This window comes from Megalopta genalis, chromosome 4, assembly GCF_051020955.1.
Source record: "Megalopta genalis isolate 19385.01 chromosome 4, iyMegGena1_principal, whole genome shotgun sequence".
In the NCBI taxonomy this organism is placed as follows: Eukaryota; Metazoa; Arthropoda; class Insecta; order Hymenoptera; family Halictidae; genus Megalopta; species Megalopta genalis.
Genome location: NC_135016.1, coordinates 31,593,234 through 31,620,992, shown reverse-complemented (window position 1 = coordinate 31,620,992; position 27,759 = coordinate 31,593,234). Strand labels below are relative to the sequence as shown.

The window sequence follows — 27,759 nt, the reverse complement described above, 5'->3', positions numbered from 1 at the left end:
TTTGCATCGATCGCATCGATTACTTTTGTGCGAGACATATGAATTAGATGAAAATATCTTTTCTCTGTTCATGGCCGTGATAAGTTGAAAATATAATGTAGTTTATATTTATATTTTTTTATCTGTATATTCTATATTTTAACCCGTAGCGCGGGTTATAATATTATATATAATAAAAGAATATTCTATATTATAATATTATTATTATATATTATTATATCATAATACATTACATATAATAAAAAAATATTCTATATTTTAACTCCGCGCGTTTCTCGAGTACCGCCTACCAGCAACTCCGGCACATTTTTGGAGCGGAGCGCCTGAGATAAAGGAAGTCTTATTTTCAGCGGAAAAGATTACACGTCCTTGCGAATGCATTTGATTTCATTTATTTTATAAATACACATTTTCCTATTGTAAATAAAAGATAAATTTTAAATTTTGTAATTCACCATGGTGCGATATCTTTGGTAACAATCTCCCATGTGCATTCTGGGTTTACTTGGACAAGTGTCGCAGTATTCACCTTGCCAAATAGAGTTACTAGATATTTCTTTCAAGTTTAGAACATTTTCTGCGTAATCGTTGGTTTCCTTTATAATTTCATTTACCAATTCGTCCGTGAAAAATAATTTAAAATATTGTATCGGCTGTTCGATGTTTGTAGGAACTTGTGGTCCAATGACCTGTGGCAATGCACTAAAAGATATTCTATCTAGAATATGTAATTCTTCCGTAACATCACGCCATTCGTCTAAGTCTTGTAACGAATCTTCGCTTTCGCTTTCAATAATTCTCATTATTCGTCTCTTTGGTAGTATAATTTCGCTACTACTACTCGAAGTGTCAGAATCATAACCAACATTGTCTTCCACGATGTCTTTTAACTCTTCAAAATCAAATACGTCTTCGGTATCGCTCGGCTCTAAATTCTCATCGTAATATTTACTTTTCACCATGTTGCTAACCATAGAAAAAGTCAAAAAATGGTTTAATCGTAATGGTACGTAATGGAGCCTTCGGAATTACGGAACAAATGACAAATGTCTCCGTAGCGGAGCCTTCGGCGCGCTAAGGGTTAATAATTTATTCGTCCAACGTCTTTTCAGATTTGCATTCGACCCGTTCGCATTTATCGTAAACGCGTAAAAACCGCGGTCCACCGATTGCACGCGAAAAGTATGCAGACGATTGTGATATCGGTGGATCGGATAATCGAAGTTCGACCGTACTTCCAAGCGATCCAGGCAAAATGCAAATTTCGTTTCGGTCCACATTTGCATAAGAATCTGCAGTCTAGTTATTACCGTGGACACGCGAGTCGCCGGTGAGCAGCGTACGCTTCTTAAAGTGCACGTCGGTGCCGTGGTTTATGTACTGTCGCCAGGATCCCGTGAGATCGCAGAGATACGGTTCGGGCCGTTTTGTTCCGTATATGTTAAGTATGTTACACGTAGATTATGCTCGCGCATGTTTGACTGAACATAATCGTCTCCTTCCCCGTTGCGCGACCCACTTCGCAAGGTCGTGGGATCAAGTATCCAGGAGGTTACCCGTAACCTGCCGTTGTTCATTGTGTTTCTCAAGAGTCCGCGACGCCCGCGTTTCGTCCTGCGAATTTTCTGAATTTCGAGCGAACTTCGCTTCACCTTTTGCCGGCGAGGCGACAGGTAAACGCTGATCCGATAGAAGTGGATCGGAACCCGTTGCGCCGGACGATCGGAAGCCGGCAGAATGGAGGACGTCCTGTTACCATTCCCATTAGGGCCTGCGTTGTCCCGGATCCGTTTACCTGAAAATTGACGGTGGAATTTTATTGTTCGTTAATTGGATCCTTATGCAAATGTTGAACTTTCGGGGGCTCGGTTTTTGCTAACTCGAACGTGTTCCAAACCTGTATTTCCGGTTCAGAATTCCGTCTGGTCGCGAACGCGATAAGAAATTTATTACGTCTTCTCGGGAACCAATAAAATCTGCCGTCTATCGATAACGCGTCGGATCGGCTACATTTTTCGGTGGGAGTTTACGGAGAATTAATACTCGAACGCCGCGCGGCACGGTAATTTGTACCAAGAGTTTAAAAGTTCTTACTGAAATATCAAGTCCACTGGCAATCGATTAGAATTGTTACATATTTTGTTAACCCCTTAACGCGCGATTATTGTAATCTATATCATTCCAGAACATTAAATTAATTTCTAAACTTGCTTTCACTCGATCGTTGAGAAATAATCGACGTCGTTCGAATCCGCCGTGGTAGAAGCTGTGCATGCATAGAAAATGAAAGGTGCAGTTTCGAATTTAACTTGAAACTTACCGAGAAAATAATCTTCGTTTTATAGTTCCTGAAATGATAAAGGCTGTTTCATCGGAAACGATTGAATTTTCTTAATGGAAGTTACGACGTTGCAAAAGTTGCATCGTTCTTTCGGCGAGTGAACAAGTGCTCCTCTTACGTCAGTTTGGACTCCAAACGTCGCAAAGTATACGTTATAATAAAAATTGTGGAAAGTCTAAATAAATTCAGATTTACGCGCAACACGCATTAGTCACTTTTAATGCTCGGCAGGCTTAGAGTTAATAAAGCTTATACAGTTTAAAACTATTCTTTATTAATAAAATTTTAAAGTTTATAGAAGGTCTATAGAAAAACTAATATATCTAGAAGAAGTACCTTAAAGAATTTATTGACAAGAAATTGACGAATAAAATTATAAATTATCCTAAGCATCTACTCGGTTATACTCCTGTTCCTAAGTTCCGCCGTTCGCGTGTCAGCCAAAGCAATCGATAAGCGGTTCTCGGTGTAATAAATAAATATAGATATCTTGTTATTGACTGCTCGACGCTTTTAAAAAATGCTTCATTACGTCAGCGTTTCTGCGACTTGTTCCTAAATCACTATAACTATCTTAAGAAACATGCTTTCAAGCCGTCTCCTGTGGATATACCGTAAATACCTACTTAAAGTTCGTAATCTTGGTGATTTCCCACATACCGTATGAGTGCCACTAATTAACCTACGACAGACTAGCATCGGTTCATTCGATCTGGGAAACTACTTATTACCTTCGGAAAGTTAGATAACAAAACATAGCCTCGTTGCGTTCGAATAAAATACAATAGAAAATTGTGTACTTGACACAACAGTGTCTGAACAGTTATTTTCCTATTTGCCTGGTTACGATAGCAGACGCGTGCTGCAAAATGTTTGCAACAGTTCAAGATCCGATCGGTTCGAACGTCTACGTTCATAGAAAAATAAACCTCTCTTTAAAACTGTCTATCTATCAACTATTGGGTTGGCAACTAAGTAATTGCCGATTTCAGTTATAGATGTCTCTCACTCTCATTTTTATGATATCCGTAAATGTTATATTATAAAATTATTATTATTATTGTTATTATTATGTTATTTTTTATTATCCGTGAATGTTAGCAACTGGACAAATTGAATGCAGCGGTCAAGGAAAAGCGACCAGAATTGGTCGATCGTAAAGGTGTCATTTTCCAGCAGGACAATGCTAGGCCGCACACGTCTTTGTCCACTCGGCAAAAATTCATGGATATTGGTTGGGAATTGATGTTACACCCACCGTATAGCCCTGATCTCGCGCCATCGGATTACCACTTATTTCGATCCCTGGACAACTCCCTTCGTGGTAAAACTTTTAACGATGATGACGCTGTAAAATCTCACTTAACTCAGTTTTTGGCCGAAAAGGATCAGACTTTCTACGAGCGTGGAATTTTCAAGTTGTCAGAGAGATGGCAAAAGGTCATCGAACAAAATGGAAAATACATTACAGATTAAACTTCATTCCAAGCAAAAAAAAATTTTTTATGTCATTGAACAAATCGGCAATTACTTAGTTGCCAACCCAATACATTAGAAGCAAACGTAATGTTGCAACCGAATCGAGAAATGCACTCAATGACAAAGAACACTAAAGGCAATTATTTCGTTTATTAATGATATGCTCGTATATATATATACATACACTTCATATAACATCTATATATAACATCTTTTATAAGACGATTATAGTCTTTCTCTTGGTCTGTCAAAGCCTCGTGCTGCGGACTCTCGAACTTCGCGCCCTCACCTCTCATTGATCAGCGTTTTTCGTTAATAACTCATAAACAAAGCCGGAGATTGCATTTTCGCAAAGGAAAAAGTTACTTAGAATGACCTCGGCTACCCTATATTTCCATAATGCGAGACATTTTTGGGACACCCTGTACAGACATATACAGGATATTCCCGAAATAGGTGATCAAACTTCGGTATCGTATTTTACACCCCCCTGAGAATGAAAAGATCATGTAAGCATAGGTCCATATTGATAACGTAAAATGCGTAAAATACAAATTACAAATTTCAAGTAGCAGTACCGCTAATTAAAATGTGAAACAAATTACAAGCGAAAACAAAATGGCGTCAGCAAGACATCCGTAAGCGTAAAATAGAACTACTGTATTAATTTGCACGTGAAAAGGGTACGATGAACGTTACTTTTTCATACGATACACGGAGTATTCATTCGCCGAGGTGTACCACAGATCGCTCTGCTGTGTCAGAATGCAAAAAGAAATCGATATTTGTCGTCGAAAGAAAGAAATTCGCCTCCGAAGCGACCGGTTCAAACTCCGTTGGAAACCCGAGACCGTTGCCCCGTTTCAACCCGGAACAAAGCCGATGAATCGACCGTTAGAAAGAAATCGATCGCTATCGAAATTCGAGGCCGATCGTGCAACAAAAATGGCGATTCGCGTGCGAATTTCTCGGTGCCGGGTAACCAGCCACGGACAACAGTATACTAGAAAGGCTCGTTCTCCGTCGAGATCACGTGCGAACCACCTACTCAGCCCCCCGTAAAAATCTGTGCCTCGTTACTCTCTCGAACCGTCGAAAAAATCGGCGGCCTGCGAAAAATCGGAGAATAAGGCACCGGCGATTATGAATAGCAGAGCCGGGCAGCCGCGGTTCTCGTGGAATGCGCGGGGATCGCGGCGCAGTATTCGCGAAACAGAGATCGGCGGTTGCTTTCTCAGGCTTTGTTTCAACCGGGGTCTACGTGCTCGGGAAACGCTGAACGTTTAACCCCCTACACCGGTACCGTGTCCCACGAATGTTAAAATTGTTTCGCGGATTGCGAAATTATGATCGGCGCTCGGGAAAAAAGTAATTGCTAACGAGGCGAAAGCAATTATTAGCCCTGGACATACCGTGCAATCAACCGGCTCGCGGTTTCTTATGCAAACTATGCGCCAGTGCGACCTCGTACGGCTCCGAAAAAAGCTTTTGTCAATTACATGCATTCGAATATGTCAAAAGTTCAAGAAAGTCAGTCTCCGAACGCGACCACTTAAAGCTGCTACCGAATTAGCGGTTCTAATGAAACACTTGGAACTCCTCTTGGAAACATCTTAAACGAAAAAAAAATGCACGGTTCGCTAAGAGGTAGCCAGTGGTTCGGTTTGATGACCCGCATACGAAGATTATGTTCAATTTTTTAAACGTGGATTACTTTTTCCCGAATGTCGATAGAACGGCAACGGCTGCGTAATTTCAAAGAGACTCGTCCTTTGCGCGGTGTGCACAGTAAATTCTCACGGATTGTCCCACATTGTAATCGTTGTGTCCCCGATTGTAGCTTGCAAACAAAGATGAACGACTCGGGAAGAGGGGATACGATTATTCGATCCTCGGCGGCTCGTTTTTATAGTTGTTGACAATCGGCGACTATAAAAACGAGCTGCGAGGCTCGAAGAAATCCGCGAAAAAGTCGAGGTAAATATTATTTAATTTTAGATAAATCGTGTGAACGAAAGTATTGTTGAAATCGATGCCCATAATTCTCTCTTACATAATTCTGCTCTTCTAATTTAATTTCTACGTACACGTTTTCGAAACTGTTGTTTTGCTATTTCAGTTTTTCAAACGCTGCGATAATTCTTTCTATTAATTGTGCAATATTCGATATCTATTCGCTACACACGACAGACTTAACATCGCATATGATAAAAGTGATCATACAAAATGCGAAACTGTGAAGGCATTGGAAACATTTCTAAACATTGTTACATTATCTTGAATATATTAATAGTATCGAAAGAAGAAACGCATTTGTATTCGAACCCTGTTTTCTAGAATTAATCCAGACAATTTTTCCTTCGCACAAAGATCCGCGGTCCGATAACGAATATTAATGAAAACATTAGAATATGAATCGATTTAATTTTGCTCTCGATTAACCGGCAAGTGTTTGATCAAAATCGACGAACGAACGACTGCCACCTCTACTTGTTAATATACTGTGGTAATCTAAAAACGAGCTCGAAACGACATTACAGGGCAGGCGATTAAAAGTCTCGATCGAATGGTGGCAGCATTTGTCATCATTCCCGGAGAAAACGATTAAGCGGCATAACGTTGCTCGTAAGAAATACAATTAAAATGAGAGCATACCCGGTACCGGTAGATTGAAATGGAACCACCGTGAAGGGGTATTAAGCTCGTTTCTTTGCATTTGCCACTCGATTACCATAACCAGACCGTCGCAATCGTGTGGAGGGTATTATTATGATAGGTGAAATTGTAGCACGGTTCATCGGGATTTTTTGTCGGCGAATCAGACATCGGGCTGCGCACCGGTTCTCGATGCTCGCCACTCGAAAGCCGGCTTTTTCATTCCGCCGCGGTTTGCAAATTGCAACACTGCTTGCCGATATAACTCCCCGTCCGAAGGACTGCCCCGCAATTATTTGCGCGCCGTCAACGGTTCCATCGTCTGGGAACCGTCGATCGACGGTGCACGGGCCATTTTTCTGAATTTAACCCTTTCGCGTATCAATCGGTGAACGACCATTACACGGTGATTTTTCTAACCGAATCGGTACCAGGTAGCGCGCGGCCGTTCGGCGTAACGCGCTTCGTCAATTACGAGCACTTTCGAGCAAATTATCTTGCATTTATTTCAGACATTTTCTGCGGAAGCGCATCGCAAGAATTGCCACGTATTCTTTCTGGATAACATGCATTACGAACGCCCTTTGTTAGTTTCTTCGACGGCCATGAAGAAGCACTTTCCAATCTTTGTAAATTGTTCTCTAATACTATTATCCATTATTATTCATTATTTCTCTTTCGCGTATTCGATGCCGCATGTGCTCATCATTCGTTCGATCTCAATTCTACTGGCCTACCGTTCTTCTTTAAAGCAAATAAACAACATTCTGCTGTACCCAGTTCCATACGTATATTTTGTTGTATAATTATCGAAATCACAGAGATCTTTCCATTTTTTTTATAATAAATAATGTTATTCACTTTTTCTTAATGTTCGACACTTAAGAGTTCGCATTCAAAGAGTCGAAAGAATGGTTTAAACCAGTGGTTTAAATAAACAACCTAGTTTGTACATGCACATTTTGTTGCACAGTTCTCTAAATTGTTGAGATCTTTCCGTAGAGGTCGATTAACTCTTTGCACTCGAATGGTGACTCTGAGGTCGTTAAAATTGTTATGTCATGTTCCAATATCGATATAATTTTTATATCGATAAAGTTTAGGTTTAAACAATTGCTGAAAATGCTCAACTTACACGAGCCACCGCAAGACTCAATTTCATATGCATAAAATGCATATAAAATGGAGATAGTATAATTCGGAAAAATTATTTTAGATTTACAATTGAAATGGCTTCGAGTGCAAAGGGTTAACACTAAACCTACCAAGCAGTAATACAAACTGGCATGTACTGCTTCACAAAAGTGAGAGGACCGAATTTATTTGGAATTTGTCAAGTTTTTATCATAAGACTCGCTCGAATAATATAACTTATTCGAGCGTTTTCCACGAAAGAGTCCCGGAACTTTGCAGAATTGCCAAATAAGAAAGCGGTCGCTTTGACCGCGGTAGGTTTAGTGTCAAAGGAATCCGGATATCGTCGTTTTTATAATAAAATGCGCGTTGGTCAGTTATTGTAATATAACGAAGGGTCGAAAATGTGGTTTCCAGATGGCATTGCGCAAACGGTATCGCGATCGGCCGTTTCCGAGACGCGGAATTCTTTGTTTTCACTTTTGTTGCCGCGTCGCCGGTCAAACTGCAGGACACACGCCCGGTTACGTAACGCGGCGTTGTGTAAACACGTTTTATTAAATTCATCGGCGAACATGTCGAAAGAACGTGGATCGGCGTGTCCGGTAACACGCAGGTTGTTCTGCGGCCGCGGTCGATAAATTACAATGTTGAGGGAGCGTGTACAGTCGGTCGGCCATTACTATGCGCGCGTACCAATGCGTGAGCTAATAACAAGGGATGGCTCGCAATTTCCTAGAACGGACGGATCACCGTGATAAACCTTTATCGCTGCCGATTACACTTTTCCGCCGGTTTCGTAATCAGCGTACCGGGTCCCGGGGTTTCGTCGATGCCCGTCGATTATCGGCGCAGGAAAATCAATTCCGCGAATCATCGCCGATTCTGTCGCGACCGGTGCGCCATTTATCGCGGCGAGATTGCGTCCCGCGTTTTCCGGGGTAGCGTTTTTCTTCGCCGCGCCACCGTGTGTTCGACTTTCATTCCCCGCCGTTTACCGAGTCCGAACAGTGTCTTCGCTCGTACCATCGCGTCCCAAGTTATTACGGTATTATGCAAACACGACGCGGAGCAGTGTCGTTAGATCGCCACGGTGATCAACCAAATGGCACGCTGCCGAGCACACATCGACTACCGGTCATACCTTTCGGTCGCATAATCTCGGATCTCTTTTCGTCGGCCTGATCGACTAACTTTCAGCGTTCCTCGGCGAGATGGAAAGATTACTTCGCCGGAAAAGTAGAATTCTCGAAGGAGGATGCACATTTCACTCGGTCTGTGCAGTTTAGGATAATATACGCGCGGATGTTTGTGCAAGATAGAAATTTTCTAGATCAATTCCCAAACGCAGAAGTTTCGATTCGTTGCTCTTGTTTCAGTGCTCTTATGTTCTTCCGACGTTTTTCTTTTATTTTCTACCGTTCCGCGTTTCGTGTACTTATTTTTCTCGAACGCGCGCGTCTTCCTAGTCGGCGCGTTAAATGTTACGTACGAAGTAACATGGAATGAAACATTGTACCACGTTACTGCGATCTTGATTAAATTCCTGTAAATTCATAATAACACGAAGAATCGTTAATTGCATTTTATCGAACGCTTCCTTATATATTTGCATGAATATGATATTATTAGACTGCGTTTTCTGCATGAATTGCAAGCAACATAAGATACAAGTGTACTTTCTTTGCTGATAGTTTTAACAAATTCAAAATAACGTAACAATATTGTTGCGAATCACTCTGTTTCTCTCGCGTCGCGACATTTTATTTACAATATATAAACTATAACACAACTCGATACGATTATATTTCAGACCTTTCAATTTGAAATGTTGCTCGTTCGACAGTCCGATCTCGACTCTTCGATCGTCCTCTGTGATTGGGAACACTCTTCCGTGGCAACCCCTATCTTCTATTTTTTTAAGGAGTTGTTCACAACAGGGCAGTTTCACATTATAGCGACTTGATTTGGACAAGTCGCCGTAACAATATTCTTAAATCCTACTTAAAGCTACGTGTACAGTAATGTCTCCCTAACCGATGCTCAGATTGAGCACAAGAATGGACAATTTTGGAAGAGGAGATACGATTATTCGAGCGTTGCGGTTCGTTTTTATAGTTACGAATTGTCAACAACTATAAAAACGAGACGCGAGGCTCAAATAATCCGAAAATATATTAATAATAAATAATTATTTTAATAATAAAATAATACTTCTCAAAATGTCCATTTTTGTTTACAAATTACAGTAATGTCTCCCTTATTGACGCTCAGATTACTGTAATACTTGATTACTGTCCACAAAAATGGACAATTTGGGAAGAGGAGATACGATTATCCGAGCCATGCGGCTCGTTTTTATAATTGTGGACAATTTATAACTATAAAAACAAACCGCGAGACTCGAATAATCGTATCTCCTCATCCAAGATTGTCTTGTGGCGGACCAGACACAAAAAGACACGTCCTTCAAAAACGGGGTGTACACATGCCTTTTTCGGGTTTTCCCGACGCAAGGCGTACACCCCGCAATAAAACAATAAAAACGTTGGGACACAGCTTCGGACCATAGGTCCCGGACCACCCCGGTCGGAAAATCTTCGGGAAAGGCCTTCGCCCTTCCCGAGGACTTTCCCTTACCAATTTCAAGGACTTTCCCTACCAATAAATACGAGGACCTCTCGACTGAGAGAAGTCAGTTAGCAAGCTTTCCTCCGACTCTCAACGTGTCCATATTTCTGTATCATCCGTCACTCGTTTACCTTTACCTTCTACACACTGTATCTCATCGCCTTTGTTACAAGTTATATTAAAGTTCTCGTTATTTAAAAACCAAAAAAAACTCTCGGATTATTTTATACAAACCGTCGCAGTAACCCCTGCGACAAAGTCTATTTTTGTGAGCAACCTGAGCGTCAATTGGAGAGACATTACTGCATTTCGCTTACTTATTTTTGCCGTGATTGCATTCTAGTTATTATAACACAGAACATTCTTAAGTAGAAGAACAAAAATATGTGCATTCATGTTTCAGATTGGTCACATTTTCTACCAAGTTTTCAAGAAAGTAAAAAACGTCTTCAAGCGTTCGTGTACATGTCTAACGATATTATAATTTCAGGCTATTACGTATGCTACAAAAGTGCATAATGAACTTGTCTAGTCTGTCTTACTAAACTTATTTAGCAGTCTTCAAAGTACGTATTCGCATGTATCGTGCCACCTAAAAACCCCAAAACAACGATAAATATAATAACGAACGGATCAAATAAAAATCACAAATGCATAAACTGCACGATCCAGCAACCCACCGGGCACTAAAGATGTCCGACACGAGTTCCTTTCTAAAAATGACAAGACCTAATTTATTCAGGCCGCTCCTCGTTTCTGTTATAATGTATGCTCGAATTAAGAAACTTATTCCGTCAGATTCTGCGGAACGCTCTTTACAATCCCAACAATTTTCAATTAAAATCTACCGAACCGATCATTCCGACCAGAAGGGTAGGCTCGGCGTGAACAGTCGCCTGCGACGGGTCCACCGTCGCCGTCGACCGGTGGGTGCATCGGAGGGTGAACAAAACGTGGCAGCGACAGCAATCAAAACAAACGACGATAGCGATCGCGCGTCGGCAAGAAAAAAGCGGCGGGGACGATCTATCGATCGTACATATTCCGGTCCGCGGTCCTCGTCGTCCGCTGTGTCCCATTATCATAACCGGAAGGTGGTTGGCGATCGTGTCACGTGTTATTACAACGTTATGCAAACACGCGAGCCACGGCGGTTCATTAAGTTCTCTTTGCGGCGGGCTACGGGGTCGGGCCGGGCCCGAACACAGCGCGCGGACAGCCCGACTCTCCCCTGCTCGAGAGCGAGATGTAATTTACAAATTACAATGTCGCTCGGCGTTCGCGGCGGCGACGTCACTGCACCGTACACGGGGCATAATGCGGACGAACACCTGTGCTGTATGCAATCGCCGGAGGCGCCAACGTCTCTGTGCTGGCAGGCCGCGCTGCGAGCCCCGCGAACGGAGAAAGGGATACATAGAGAGGGAAAGAGAGAGAGAGAGAGAGAGAGAGAGAGAGAGAGAGAGAGAGAGAGAGGAAAGGACACCGAGCAACCTGGAGAACAAGCGGACACCGAGAGCCGGGAGGGTATGTGCTCTTGGTGCATCGAGCCTGTACACCCACACCAGCCCAGACGTGGCGGTTCACTTTCCGTTTCGTTCTCCCTCTGACCGACCTTTTTCTTCCTCTTTCTCCGCCTCGCGCGATACACGCCGCTCCGGTGTCCCTTTCGTTCTGATTTCCCTCCTATGACGCAAGCAAACCGTCGCACACCAAGCGCGTTAATGATTTTATTCGGGCATTTCATTCGCGGTTTTATTCGCTGCGCTTTCCGCGGAATTTTTGTAATTTTTCTTTTTTTGCGATTTCACTGCCCTTGCTGTTTGTTCACGGCCTGCGGCGTGAACACTGGAGTGGAACACATTTTTCGACTTTCGACTTTTGCTCGACTTGCTCGCGTCAATTATGACGCTTGGTAAGAATCGATGTGTGCTCGATTTGGAAGCAATCGGGTAATGGGAGCTCGTGACGTATTTAAAGTTTCTCTTTAATTTCGTTTTTTAATTTAATTTTAATTTGTATCGTGTTTTTTTTTCTTTTAAGAAACAATGTTAAAGATTTTTGATATTGAAACGACCAATAATTTCGTATTGCAGCAATGTCTCTCTAATTGACGCCCGGATTGACCACGAAAATGGACAATTTGGGAAGAGGAGATACGATTATTCGAGCCTTGCGGTTTATTTTTATAGTTATAAATTGTTCACAATTATAAATCGTATCTCCTCTTCCCAAATTATCTATTTTAGTGGACAATCTGAGCGTCGGTAAAGGAGACATTACTGTACTTCTAGAAATATTTGCAAAATCTTTGAGGTATCATTAAATACACTATATAATGCAGAATCTGCACTTGACGTGTATTCGTTTTTATTGATCGTCGTTAGGCTCCAAATGTTCGTGCACGATATACATATATGTGAAAAGCATGTGTTATATTATATAAATTTATTATATATTACACAAATTTATGCACGAAGGATAGGCTAATATACATGAAAAATATGCTAATATCCAAGAAAACTATGCTAGTACGCAAGGATAATGTACATAATTAACAATACATTTTGCGATTATTTTGACACATTGTAATTCGAGTTAACAATAAATGACAAGCATTTCTCCCACATTGAGTGGTGTTAATGAAATGTTAATTGTTGTTAGATCCAGGTTGACAATAAAACTTTGACGTAACGCCTGAAACTAGATTGGCATCGAGTTCTAGATTTTCACGACGCGTTGCTTGAAATTTCGATCAGGCTTGTCTTGTAACAACGCAACGGTTCGGTTTCGCGAGATTTATACGATAAGTTTTCACGTCGGCCGGGGAAACAGCGTTTCGCAAGCCGATACCGCGTCGCCGGTAAATTCGAAACGACCGCGCGTAGGCATAATTGCGGGCACATCGACGGACTCTCGATGATTATTAAGTAAGAGACACCTGTCAACCTGAGTGGTAGAAGGTTTGCGAAACCGTGGCACGAAAAGTATCGGCTCCGGGGCTCGCCGGAGCTCTGACAACCATTGATTTCATTCCGCCGGGTGTCAAGACCGATTTACGGCGTGACACGAGTGCCGATAACCTGGCAGTAAGCATAATTCATAACTCCGTGACAGCGGAGAACGCGAGAGCTTTGGCGCACGCCCGCCTAAGTCGAATCTGCGTTTTTCTCTCCCAAGATTTTTCACCTCCTTCGTACGATATTGCAGGGAAAATATTCGGTCACGGTTTTGAATCTCGCGCCGCGACTTTGAATAATTTTTAAAAAGACTGCCGGAGCTTAAGGCGCCAAAGAAGCCAATTATAATAATTAAATAATAATTATTCTACTTGCAACGGCGTCGTTGCACACGCGTAGTTTCATTTTAGCTTTTTCCGCTATTTGTTCAGAGTATGGAATCGCGTCTTCCGTTAAATGTGTTCGTGTTTCCTGTAAGCAATGCTCTTCGTTATTAAATAATTTAATTAGCTCTACAAGCTGCGTGTAAAGCAATCGCTAAATTGCTGCCAAAATTTCAATTCTTCCTCCTTAACATCGCATAAAGATCCTATAGAGTTACGGCTGTCATACTTAAACTTATCGTTTTATGTATCAATTTTTATTTAACTTTTTATTTAATATTTCTTAACACTAGAATTACCAAATCGGTCAAAGTGACTGGTTCGGACATTTCCATTTAAATTCCTTGTATAATAAAACTAGTTTGTATACAAAATTTTTATATAATCTTCTTTATATCGAAGCATGTATTATAACAGCAATTCGTACGAAGTTTAAATAAATCCAATCTTGTTATAAAAAAGATATACGTCAGTCGCATTCAAGGATCGGCGCAGTTATGGCGTTAAAAGACACGGAGAGAGAGAGAGAGGACTCGAAAAGTGATTTGTTTTGCAACAAAATTTCATTACGACACCGTAAACCGAAAGTAAAAGGTTGACAAAGTGATGTAAAGAATAAATTAAAAGGAATGAATGGTGCTCCGCCATAAAATTATCCGAGGAAATATCGCTTATCACAAGATCGAACGATTAGTCCGCAGAATTGGTTCTGACAAACATAACTTCTTCGCGCGCATTGTGCGTGCCACATTCCGCTAGATGTGGCATGATTTAGCGCGCGTCGAACGCACAGCAGCCGAGGCTGTAATTGAAATGTTATTAAATGTTAACTGTCCCTTCGGGTGATAGCGGTGGACTCGTAACGCGACCCGACGCTGGTTATAAATAATCATTACCGCGAAAATTTATGGGCGTCTTTCTTACCGCGCGGCAAAGTTTTTCACCGCTGCGCCTTTTAATATCGCAACCTTCGCGTTTGCGCATAAACGCGGAGAACAATGCAACTTCCAAGGGATAGCTGCCGTGGAAAGGTGGGCCCTGATCTATCACGCCCAGGTGGGAGCCGACCTTATCCCAGGCGGGAAAATCGTCATTTTATATCGCTTTGGGCGTGTTCCAAGGTGTTATTAAACGTTCTCGATTCTTTTTTTCCCTCCCCCAGTTTTTATTGTTCGCAAAGGTCGCGTACACCTTGCAGTTGTTGGTAACGCGGTGTATGAACTAATCGAGGGACAAAAGTCTTTGCAGAGGAGAATTTTCACATAATCGAGCGGTTTGCAATTTCATTTAATACTTCGGACGAAATGAAATAAAACGTGTATCGTTCATTTTGCTTATAGGTAATTAACGACGTTTAAAAGACGATGTTATTCGGTAATTTCGTTGAAAGGCGATTGCTTTGTCCTACGGAAACAAGCAGGTAAACGTTGTCTGTTTAGATCAGAGTTGGGCAAAATTTTATTCGGACGACGGATATGAGATAAGGATCGACGAATACAATTTTATTCGACGTTATCGAATAGATATCCAATCTGGATAACAGTTTATCCGAACAAGGTATTGTTCGAATAACAGAAATTTCGATTTCAATTCATAATAAACTTTTAATTCGTAGTGATATTTTTAAGCGATTAATAAAAGTGACTATTTTTTTGAAAACTGTCGAGCGTCAATTTAACAAGATGTTCATTCTCGATAGACTCGACACGTCACGGTTCTAAAAAAATTTGATCATTATATTAGGGGGACCGGAAAATAATGTCGTTTTTTTACAGTAAATTGGAATAAATAAATTTCTTACAAGTTTTACTTTTTAGTCAATGGTGTAATCACCCTCGTTGGCAACAACCTTTTGCCATCTAGCGTGCAAATTTTCAATGTCGGATCGATAAAAATCAATTGGTTTTTCAATAAAATATCTGGAGATGGCATTTTTCGTATCAACCAAATTTTGAAAGTGTTTGTTTGTTAAGAAGTGTTGCAGCGAACGGAATAAATGGAAATCCGATGGCTCAATGTCGGGCGAGTATGGTGGGTGAGGCAGTACCTCCCACCCCAATTCATTAATTTTTTCCAGCGTTTTTCTTACGCAGTGCGGTCTTGAATTATCGTGTTGCAAAATAACGCCTTTTCTATTGATAATCGCTGGATATTTTTCAATTAATGATTGATTTACTCGATCTAATTGTTCACAATAAAGGTCTGCATTAACAGTTTCTCCTGGTTTAAGCACTTCAAAATGGACGATTCCACGAATACCCCACCAAACACACAAAAGCGCCTTTTTCGGATGTAAACCTGGCTTAGCAGTCCTTCGTGGCGGTTCATTCGGAGAGAGCCACTGCCTTTTGCGTTTTGGATTATCATACAGGACCCATTTTTCATCTGCAGTGATCAAGCAATCAAAAAACGGATGTTCTACCAAGGTTGGTTAAGAGTATTTGATAGTTCCTCGATTATCTGACACGGATTTGCTTCAACTTCCGCCCTTAATACGTCATTGTCTAAAGTTGTTGGTCTTCCTGATCGATGTGAGTCTCGGAAAGATCAAAATTATCGGATCTGAACTTAGAAAACCATCTTTGGCATTTACGAACATCTAAGGCACTTGGGTAAACATCGCAAATGTTTTTGGTAGCAACTGTTGCATTACTACCCTTGTGAAACTCCAAAAGCATGCAATGGCGGATATGAATCTCTTCTGGTATTTGGCTAGTCATTTCACTCAAAATGGCGAAAGAAAATTTAAGGATTAAGTTTTCACAATTAAACAAGTCACTTTAACTTTGAAATGTCTCTGGCACGACTTTCAACTACGCAATGAACTCATAAACGGTAAAGAAGCAGTGACATGCGCAGAAACGACGTTACTTTTCGGTCCCCCTAATACTACGCAACAGGAGAAAACCAAAGCTATCGAATAACGTGTGAATTTAGGTAATTGTTATGCGTGAAATATAAATCGAAATTAAAACCGTACGGACCAGCCAATAAGATGTTCGAACGTTCATCCTTCGCGGAGCAGAAATATCGAAGTTCCAGCGAACTTGTGCAGACGTTCGATGCGCAGCTATCAGCAGAGTCGTGTAAGCAGCTAAATTTATGGGATCAGTGCCCACGTATCGGTCCATCATGGACCGTCCCCGAGCGGGACTGGATAATAACAAGTTACTTAAGGATTCCGTGGAACGGTGCGATTATTTTGCAGCCGATGATAACGCGCGATCGCGCGGGCTCCGTCGCTGCATACAATGGCGAGAGGATTTCGTTACGTCGGCGTCGATGAGGCATGCGTCACCTTCTCGGATTATAAATCCTGCGCGGAGCGATTCGCTCGACTCCGCCGTCGGGAACGGCCGAGCGAACGACTGAAAAATCGTTTTTCTCGTTCCGGATAAGAGGCCAGTTTATACGCCTAGGCGTGGTAGATCCGACCGATGTAATTCACCGCGTCGCGACAACAAATCCCCTGAAACTCGCATTGTTCGTCGCGCGTCGCTGTCCGAGAAATATAGGGTGTATTAAAATTTCTTGACGACGAACGCCGTACCGTGCTCCGCCGCAATTTTAGAAACGCGTAGGTACAGCCCGCGAAGAAAAAAAGAAAAACTGGAGGCAACAAAGCGAATGGAATTGGTAGCCCGTTTCGTCGGTGAATTATTGAACATCGAAGAATCGTTGAACGTGCTTTTAATACGATGCGATACGTTCGCCAAGTTTTATCCGGATGTAATCTGCGGGGAAACGTTTAACTTATCGGGTGCGTAGGTTAAATTGGTATTATTTGTGTGAGCCCGTCCAGTTCATTTAGATCAAATATCTGTTAACCGGCAAATAGAAAATTGTTGACACGATTTCTTCGAATTTTCGCGATCGAACGCGTCTTATTAATTTCGTAATACCACGCTTATATAATGGTTTTTCATCAAAATTTGTGTCCAATTTTAGAGAATCGCGTGTACGCGTGGTAAACTGATATTTCCGCGAAGCTTGATCGACATAGACAAGGCTGAAAGGCCGACATGCTTTATTCTTAGCTCTTTCTTCTCGCTTTAACATTTTTCCACGTGGCTACTAACGAGAAGCAAACTCGACTGTCGCCTCTATAAACGGAAGACTCGAAGTTCAACGATGCAAATCGTTTCATAGCAAAGGCTGCGTAGCGTGACCGATGTTCCACGCTTGCAACGAGCAAAACTTCGCGAAATGTATTGATATTGTTACGGCGACTTGTCCAAATCAAGTCGCTGTAATGTGAAACTGCCCTGTTGTGAACAACTCCTTAAAGAATAACACTATCCGACACGATTTTTGAGTTCCTATAGCCACTGTGAAATTCTTGTAGAGCTTCGCTCCCTGAACAAGAATCCGAAAACCGAATTACTCCATAACCCTCAGTTTTTTAAACAAACGAACTTTCGTAAAAACCCAAAATTTTCGACAAAAATGAGGTATTGCCCCATTGGATCCCTCCATGGGTGTTGATTACCCATAGCTTCGGCCCTGTCGGACAGAGAGAAGCGAGCAGCGAAACACACGGCGGCAAAACGTCGTGTACATGTTGCCGTCGAACATTTTCTCGATCTACTCGAAATGTATATCGTTCCGACACTTTTACCGGGCCGTTTCTTCTTCAGAAATGTCTACAGAATCCGATCCTGGGTAGAGTTTTCGTGCTGAACAAAAAGCTTTTCGTAAAAATACAAAAATATCGCGCAGAAACTGCTCACGTCGACACTTTTTTAAACTTTGACATTAATTTATTGCTATTTAGGATCAAAAACGATTAATAAATTGCATGCCACTATATTCGGGAAACTCTCCTCTATCTTTTAACACCAATTAGAACTTTCTAACGTTTGTACTTTTCATGCAATACCTCATTCTTGTCGAAAATTTTGGGTTTTTACAAAAGCTCGTCTATTTAAAAAAAACTGAGGGTGATGGAGCAATTCGGTTTTCGGATTTTTGTTCAGGGAGGGAAGCTCTACAAGAATTTCATAGTGGCTATAGGAACCCAGAAAAAAAGTTTGATTTTGTCGGATAGTGTAATAGAAGATAGGGGTTGCCACACGGAAGAGTGTTACCAACGGACAATCGAAGAGTTGAGTTCGGACTGTCGAACGATCAACATCCCACTTCTGAAAGATCTAAGATATAATTGTATCGAGTTGCGTTATAGTTAATATTCTTTATTGTAAATAAAACGCCGCGACGCGAGAGAAATGGCGTAATTCGCAACAATATTTTCTCGAAAAACGTAACAGTTGTTCTCGCAGAAATTTCGCGGCCGTTCGTTTCGATTTCAAACCAAGTTGCTGGAACGTCCTCTAAAATATAACAGTCTCTCCCAGCTTTTGTCCACGGTGTAGACCGTGGACCACCGTAGCGCGACTTACGATTGGGATGCGTGTATGGGCGATGCCTGGCTCGCGATAGCCAAATGTTCTTTGATGGCTTAATATGGCGGAGCTAGTTGGAAATAGGTGTGACGCGGTCGGATGAACGACGCGGACGCTGCACCCTGACCCTCTCGCGTGGGCAATCAAAACGTACGAGTAACTTTAGAGCCAGGCGTTCGAGAAATTTGGTATCGCCCACATCGGATTTACGAACTTGTCATAGCAAATATAAAATATAACGCAACGCGATTTTTGCTCGAAGGTTTTATTGGGTCTCCGGCCGATCCCCGGGCGTGTCCTCGCGAGTATCTCCGCGAGTATAAGGATCCTTGGACCCGGCGCTGTCGATCGGATAGAGAACCCTCTGATGCAATAATTCTTCGGCCACGACCGCCTCGAAAACTCCTATCTGTCTTTGTCCATGACGCGTTTATGTCTCTCGGGTGCTCGCAGAAGTCGGCTGGGATTTTCTTCGCTGGGTGCCTCGAACCAGGCTATCAACGAGCGAAGCTACCAAGCCGAAACTCGTTAGACCGCGACAAACAAGAATACACCGTGGTCCCGTGTGCTCGCGGCTCGCTTTCCGCCTTTTCTTCCTGAGTTATAGTGCCAGCCTCGTTCTTTTCCGTCCTCCGTCGGGGTTGCTATCTAGCGCCGTACGTCCAGCAAGATAAATTTGTCTGGCCGGTGCATTCTGTCGCGGACACTCTCGAATGCCCATAGTTATTACATGCGGGACGTGTCGCCTGGACGGGACACGGTACAAGTCCAAACTTGGGTCGGACGATTCTAGTACACCCTGTAGACAGGGCCGCGTTGCGAGCTCGTGGGCCCCGGACACATTTTCTATGCTAATTTAGACCCGAACGTAGACCAGAAATCACTCTGATCTTCAGCTTTATGTACTCCGCTTTTCGCGCGAAGCGCTTATCGATTTTTAACCCTTTCGCTCCGAACGACGGATATATCCGACATGCTGGTAAAATCGCGACCTAATTTTTGGACTGCACCGCCTCTTGTTACTATTGCGTGAATCTTTTGACGAAACAAACAAACGACAGTCCGAAATAAACGACACACCATTCAAGTTATATTTGTTCTACCTGCATTTCCCATTATTATCGTGTTACATGTCATAAAGGGATAGAAAATCGAAAGTACTAACTTTAGGATTAATTATTATGTATTATGTTTTGTATTATGAATATTATGTTTTATTTTATTACTGTATATTATATATTATTTCTTCACTTTTTCCATTGTTAATGAAACTTTTTTTACCTATTAAATAACTTTATACCTTATGCAGAAATTATAACTATATTGTTTTAAAGAAAAATCCCTTTTCTTCCCAAATACACTATCCACGCGCAATGTGCTCAATTTCGGCGGGTGGTTCCGTTCAGGAGGGGCGCTACAGCGGACTGAACCGCCGTAGCGAAAGGGTTAATGGGCATCGAATGTCAGTTGAGACACGCTAAAGGTTACGGTAATGTCTTCCTAATTGACGCGCGGATTGTCCACGAAAATGGACAATTCGGGAAGAGGAGATACAATTTCTCGAGCCTTGCAGCTCGTTTTTATAGTTATTGACAATTCGGAACTATAAAAACGAACCGCAAGGATCGAATCATAATACAGTAATGTCTCCCTAATTGACCCACAAAAATGGACAATTTGGGAAGAGGAGATACAATTTCTCGAGCCTTGCAGCTCGTTTTTATAGTTATTGACAATTCGGAACTATAAAAACGAACCGCAAGGATCGAATCATAATACAGTAATGTCTCCCTAATTGACCCACAAAAATGGACAATTTGGGAAGAGGAGATACAATTTCTCGAGCCTTGCAGCTCGTTTTTATAGTTATTGACAATTCGGAACTATAAAAACGAACCGCAAGGATCGAATCATAATACAGTAATGTCTCCCTAATTGACCCACAAAAATGGACAATTTGGGAAGAGGAGATACAATTTCTCGAGCCTTGCAGCTCGTTTTTATAGTTATTGACAATTCGGAACTATAAAAATGAACCGCAAGGATCGAATCATAATACAGTAATGTCTCCTTAATTGACACTCAGACACTTATTCGAGCCTTGCGGTTCGTTTTCATAGTTACGAATTGTCAACAACTATGAAAGCGAGTTGCAAGGCTACGAATAATCGTGTCTCCTCTTCCCGAATTGTCTAGTTTTGTGCATAATCTGAGCGTCGATTAGGGAGACATTACTGTACTTAGTAGGCTATAGGATACGTAAAAATCATATTCATCGGAGATGAAATTCTTATTAATTTCCGGTTCGTTGATCCTTTCATGGGCACAATATGAATTTTCAAGAATATTTCAATTCGATAAGAACTTTCAACCGTGGGAATATTTGAGCCTGGTGATTCATATGCGCAATAAAAGTGGGTGGGGAACATAGTTCCCAATGCCCGTGAAAGGGTTACGAAATAAACCGAAGGGAATGAACGTTAAGAATTCGGGCGTTTTTCGAAAAATGTCAATAATTAGCAACCTTGTATCTCAATAATTGGATAGAAAACGTGAAAAATGAATTGTATTTGTATTACGGGGTTTATTAACCCGAGAAAGATAACCTATGTCGCAGAGGCGCCTGCGAAATAAACAACTGACTGCACCGTTTTTCATAGAGGTCTAGTGATTTAAGTTTAAAATTACTTAAAATATAAAAAAATATAATATAAATGCATTTTATTTTTACAACAATGCCAAACCTTTAAAATGACTAGATTAACTTAAATAAATATCCATTGTTAGTATAAAATTGACGCCTTAGAAAAGCATGCGCCTCTGAAGCGTATGGTTATCTTTTACGTACGTTGTCATATGGTTATCTTTCTAGGGTTAATGAAATAAAATTTTGAGAGTCGGTGTAGCCATTCGAGAAATCGTAGCGCGAGGTGGTAAGATCGAGCCGATACGAAAATAAAGTCGACTAGAGCCCGGAGGAGTTACGTTACGAGCCGCCCCTGACCGCAGGGGACAGCTAGACGTTTCTGCAGGTCCATGAGGAATCGGGGCCCAGTGTCGTAGGGGAATGTGTCGCGCTCCCGGTGCATAAATCTAAATGAGCCTGTGTATTAGCGATACCGTGGCTCTGTTGGCCAGATGAACGTCGCAGATACCGCGGAGCGACGAGATCCCGAACGCGTCCATACGGTATCTGTGTTTCGCCCCGTGTAAGATCGCGATCCACCGCGAAGAAAGTCCTCGATGAGAGATAAGACGGATATACGTTTCGAAACAGTGCCGAAGGACGGCGGGGAGCCGACAACGAGACCGATAATTTGTTGAATAATATCCTCGGCGCGCGCGAAAGCGGGTCGCCGACGCCGAAGAATTTCCTGAAACCGGGCGAAAGCCCGCCGGTGATGTTCGCAGATTCTTTCCAAGGCGAGCAGCAGGTTCATTGTTGCAGGGGCGAGGTGAAATTGGCAAACAGGCTGCGATCGTGACGGCGAACTGGGCCGTTAATGTCTTTGTTCGCGAGTAGCGAGCAATTATTCTCGGCCTTTGCGGCGTCCTGTCATCCCGCGCTTAGATATCGTCCCGTTCATTTTTCTATCCTTCGGATAGGGAGGTTTAATCAAATTTAATAATAAACATACTCGAATGATGACCGATTTTTTTGTTCTGACCCCGGAATCACCGAGTTCTAAACGCGACTAATAACAGTGACATGATTGGATTTATGCTAACTTCGTACGGTTTTTATATAATATATGTTTGAACAAAGGAAACTGGCAAGAAGTTTCTCATAGATAGATTATCACAATTTCGATAACTTCGAAAGATTTTTTTACAGAGAAAGATTCTCGGTCTTTGCGACGTCCTATCATCCCGCGCTTAGATATCGTCCCGTTCATTTTTCTATCCTTCGGATAAAAAGGGATTTTTGCCGGGGAGGTTTAATCAAATTTAATAATAAACATACTCGGCCAAAATGATGACCGATCTTTTTGTTCTGACTCCGAAATCGACGAGTTCTAAACGCGACTAATAACAATGGCAAGATTGGATTTATGCTAACTTCGTACGGTTTTTATTATAATATATGTTTGAACAAAGGAACTTGACAAAAAGTTTCTCATAGATAGATTATTACAATTTCGATAACTTCGAAAGATCTTTTTACAGAAAAAGATAAAAGACTTCTTTACAGGAATTGATCGAATCAATCTCTTAATCCAATCATGTATTGTAATTAAACTTGTAACTAAACTAGTTCTAAGTAAATATAGCCTTTATTAACCAACAAGTTGTTACTAAACAACAGACACCGCTCGCATATTCAGTCTATCATTTAAAGAACAATTTGAAGTCAATTTTTAAAGTCAATTTAATGAACACAAGCATTGTATAACTAACATTAATTAACCCTCTAAATCGTGTATACTGAGAGTGAAATATACAAAATCTGTTTGACGTAGTTTGTGCACATTTGCATAGTTTCGGTAAGAAATTTTGTAAACTCTGATAATTAGAAGAACTGCTTTTTTATTAAAAATATTAACGAAACAACATTTTCACAAGTATAGTCGTTGTTCGGCACTAAAAGGATTAATATATCGAGTGGAATCGACGAAGATCGACGCGACTAAAATCCCCGATCGTAGACAAAACGAAAATACAAAAAATTCAAAATTTCCTAGAAGAGTATAGATGCAATGGGTCGGCTAAGAATCGAACGCATCGTAAAACCGTTTTCTCTCGAGCTTTCCGAAAAAGGTCTCGAAAGAGAGAATTTCCTAGTGGCAGCCGAAGAATGCAAAATTCATTAGAAACGAGGTTTTTCCAGAGTCCGCTTAACCGCGGATAGCGAAGCATTTAGCGCATCGCGTACAGCGAGCCATTTATAACCGTAATCGCGGTATTACACGTTAATCTGAGATAAATCTACGACGGAGACCGGCCGATCGGAACGTCGCGCGTCGCAGGAAATGATCAACGACGTTCCACCCGTATTTCCTTTTGTCAGAATCATTTACGATGATCCGGTGCTTCTCTCTCCCTCTCTCTCTTTCTCTCTCTCGCTCGCTCACTCGCTCGCTCGCTCTCCTTCCCTCTCTCTCTCTCTCTCTCTCTCTCTCTCTCTCTCTCTCTCTCACTTGCTCGTTCGCTCTCTTTCTCTCTCTCTCTCTCTCACTCGCTCTCCTTCTCTCTCCCTCTCCTTCTCGCTCTCTCCCTCCGTCTCCTTCTCTCTCTGACTCTCTCCCTCTCCTTCTCGCTCTCTCCCTCTCCTTCTCGCTCTCTCTCTTCGTCTCCTTCTCTCTCTGACTATCTCTCTCTCCTTCTCTCTCTTTTTCTCCCGTTTTTCTCCCTTTTTCTCTTTCCCCTTCTCTCCCCGTCGTCCTACCTTTCGCGACACGGCCAGAGCTTCTCTCTTTGCGTACGTTCCTCGCGGATCATTAAGATCGATCGATGAACATTTCTGCATATATTTCATGTCGTTGCACGATGATACAGTGACAGCGCGGCCGAACGTGATACACGCGACAAGGTTCACGCATAGTGACGCGTATACGCGTACGTCAACTCGCTACGATAGAACGGAAGATACATGGAAGCCGTTCGTTCGGGGATGCTAAAAACAGAGAAAATGTTATAATGTCGCGACGTACGCGCGCGTGTACAAGCGAGTCGCTCGTCCGGTATCAGTGACACGGCTCGGGGACAAGTTTGGAAATTAAGCTGACGCGCAGTTGGTCATTTTGATTTTTCCAGGAATTAAGAAATCAATTTACCGACATGTTACGGATCGCTTCGATTCTTGATTTTCAACCAGCCGAGGATGCGGGTAGAATTGCAAAATATAAACTTTATAGTTCACGTCTTGTTTCTAATGATTTTGTGAAGTTTTAGGTACCGGCATATTGTCGTTTTTATTTCGAATTAGCCGTCGGAATATCTACATTCTATAAGCTAATGTGCACGAACGAGACCAATTAAAATAATTAAGCGAAATTTTGTATTCATGCATGACGATTGAATACAACAAATGTGAACGGCTTTGGTCAATTTGCGTATTACGTAAACAATATTATATAATGTAGCAGCTGGCAATATCGATGTGCCTGATGAAAAGAAATATGATTAAAAAATATGACACTAATTTAACATTGTCATCTTTACAAACTAGCCACGCGGTACACACATGTATCCGCCTTTGTTCGTAGCTCGCTCAATTATTGTATACATATCTCACTCAAGTTGGTAACTCTTAGCACGGTAATTCCAGATGAGATGGTTTTACGCGTGAGATGAATCGATCCCATATTTCCAGCTATAAATATATTTTTAAAAAATTCGATTTCTTAATTCCTAGAAAAATGAAAATGACCACCGCGCGAAGCCACGGGGGAAAATATCGAGCGTCTCTCGTGGTTGATTTTTCGTGCGCGAAGAATAAGGGCCGCTTGATGATCTTATAACGAGTCTTCTCCGAAGGAAGAGGTTTTTTCTCGGCGAGGTGCTGGTCTAATCGCAATTTAATTACAATCGTCTTTCCTACATCAGAAGCTCTATTACCGCGAAATTAAGTGGATTCTATGATTCGACGTGTACATTCCTGACTGGATTGCGGATATGATGCACTTGTGTCCAAAGTGAGGAAATGATATACAGATCGAAGGAAATATCGGAAGAATTTAAGATTAATGTTACGTTATTTACAAATTATTAAAATCATTAACCAATGGAATTGATCTTTTAACTTCTGTTTTTCGTGAAATTAATGAGAACAATTTTTATTTTTCATAAAGTATCCGCAGTTTATTTATGACTGAAATCGTTGATTCGAAAGAGTTCTACATGGGGTGTCCCATAATTATGTTAAAATTTGGAAAGAGGTGATTCGTCGGATCATTTGAAGTAACTTTTTCCTCAACGAAAATGCAATCCTCGGCTTTGTTTACGAGTTATCAACGAAAAACGCTGACCAATGAGAAGCGAGATCAGCTGTCGCGCGGCGGTCGAGCCAACGAGCGGACAAAGCCCAGTTCCGTTCATCGGCTCGGCCGCCTCGCACCAGCCGAGCTCGCTTCTCATTGGCCAGCGTTTTTCGTTGATAACTCGTGAAAAAAGCCGCGGATTGAATTTTCGCTAAGGAAAAAGTTACTTCGAATGACCTCAGGAATCCGGATGTCAACATGATTATGGGACACCCTGCATATGCGAACAAATTACTGATCCGCATAAAATATGGGCGACACTTTGCTCAAGCTTAAAAATCGTATACTATAAAATTCCAAAGTTTTGTTAGGATAAAATAACGAGGACACAAAAAGATTTCAAAAGAATGCCGCTACGTTACTTTCGCTTTACCAACATTGTCGAAAGAAAATGCGCATTTTCGTCTGGCTCCTCTTTCGTAAAAACCGCCGAGGGAAAAAATCGTATTTAACATAAAGATCGTCGGTCTAGTAATTACACTATGGTATATCGTAATTTTTCTACCGTAAAATGAAACTCTGAAACCGCGCGGTCTTTACGTGGTACGCGCAAAAACCGCAATTTATTTCCGGCGAAACCTGCAATTTGCAACCTACAATTTCGCGGAATGCTAGTTAGTTGATCGATCGAAGTGTCATATATCCAACGACAGGTTCTCGTCGAAGGATCGGCTAGCCGACGTTCCAGGGTGCGGATCGATCCCGAAAACAATTGGCCCGGCGACCCAGATGCGGGGCCCCGTGAGAAGAAGAAAAGAAAAGGAAAGAAGCGAGATAAAGGAAGGGAAAAGAGAGAGCTCACGCAAACGAAGGGGAATCGGCTGGATAATGCGTACGTGCAGGTACTCGAAGCATCGGGGAGAAACGGCTCTCACTTTCACGGAGTCGCCGTGACCGAGATAAAGATGGTGGCACCGCTTTACCATCACCATACGGCAGACTGACCACTAACGTCTCTGCACCATATATGGCTACCGTATACACTGGCGCGCGCGCGCTCGTACGCGCCTGTCGCACACGCTCGCGCCGGCTTGTATCGCATTGCACGCGCACATACGCGCGTCCTCCAGTCACAGGTAGCCGTCTCGCATGTCGACGGATCCGAAAGGATCGATAGATCAGTCATTTAATTACGACCCTACGTACCGCATTAACCGGACCCGGGACTGCCGCTTCGCTAGATCAAATCATGACGAGGTTCTACCGGCGTATGTGTCGCAGCCAATCGTTCGCGATGCTAATCGGATCCATAGTCAGCCGATATCCTAATTGCCCGATGCTTGAAATCCCCCCCTTTTTTTCCTCTCCATTCCGCCTCGCGGCCGCACTGAAATTCTGATGCGCGATGGACTAACGATAATCATTATCAACGGACACCTGGCAATTGCACGGAAATTATATTTCATTCGCGTCTATTAGAGGCCTCGTCGCGATCGGGTCGCGTGCTGGTTGCTGTCTACAGAGGTTCGTTTCATCGGATCGCCGAGATCGCGTCTGCTTATGTAGCGTTAAACGCTGCGTTGAACACGTTATCGGCGAGCATTTCGATTCCCCTGTACATGCACGAATCTAATATCGATCGATATCTCGCGGGGAAACAATAGATTGTGATTCATGGCTCTGTCGCCGTTCTGGTTATTGTTATGAAGGTGTCGCTGCGGGTATTTATTACTCCGGTGTCGGGATATGCGGACTTCATCCGCTTGAAGTGCCAGTGATACCGATCTTGCCTTTGTTCCTATAGTCATCTGCTTGGATTACTTGTAATGATACTGCGCCAAATAGTTTTAGATT

The 27,759-nt window shown here is 42.1% G+C and overlaps 1 protein-coding gene across 2 annotated transcripts in view; it reads left to right on the top strand.

The window, feature by feature from the left end:
* The window catches only part of blo (bloated), a 241,798-nt gene that overhangs the window by 73,437 nt on the left and 140,602 nt on the right, over positions 1-27,759 (top strand). The gene's annotated exons all lie outside the window — the stretch shown is intronic.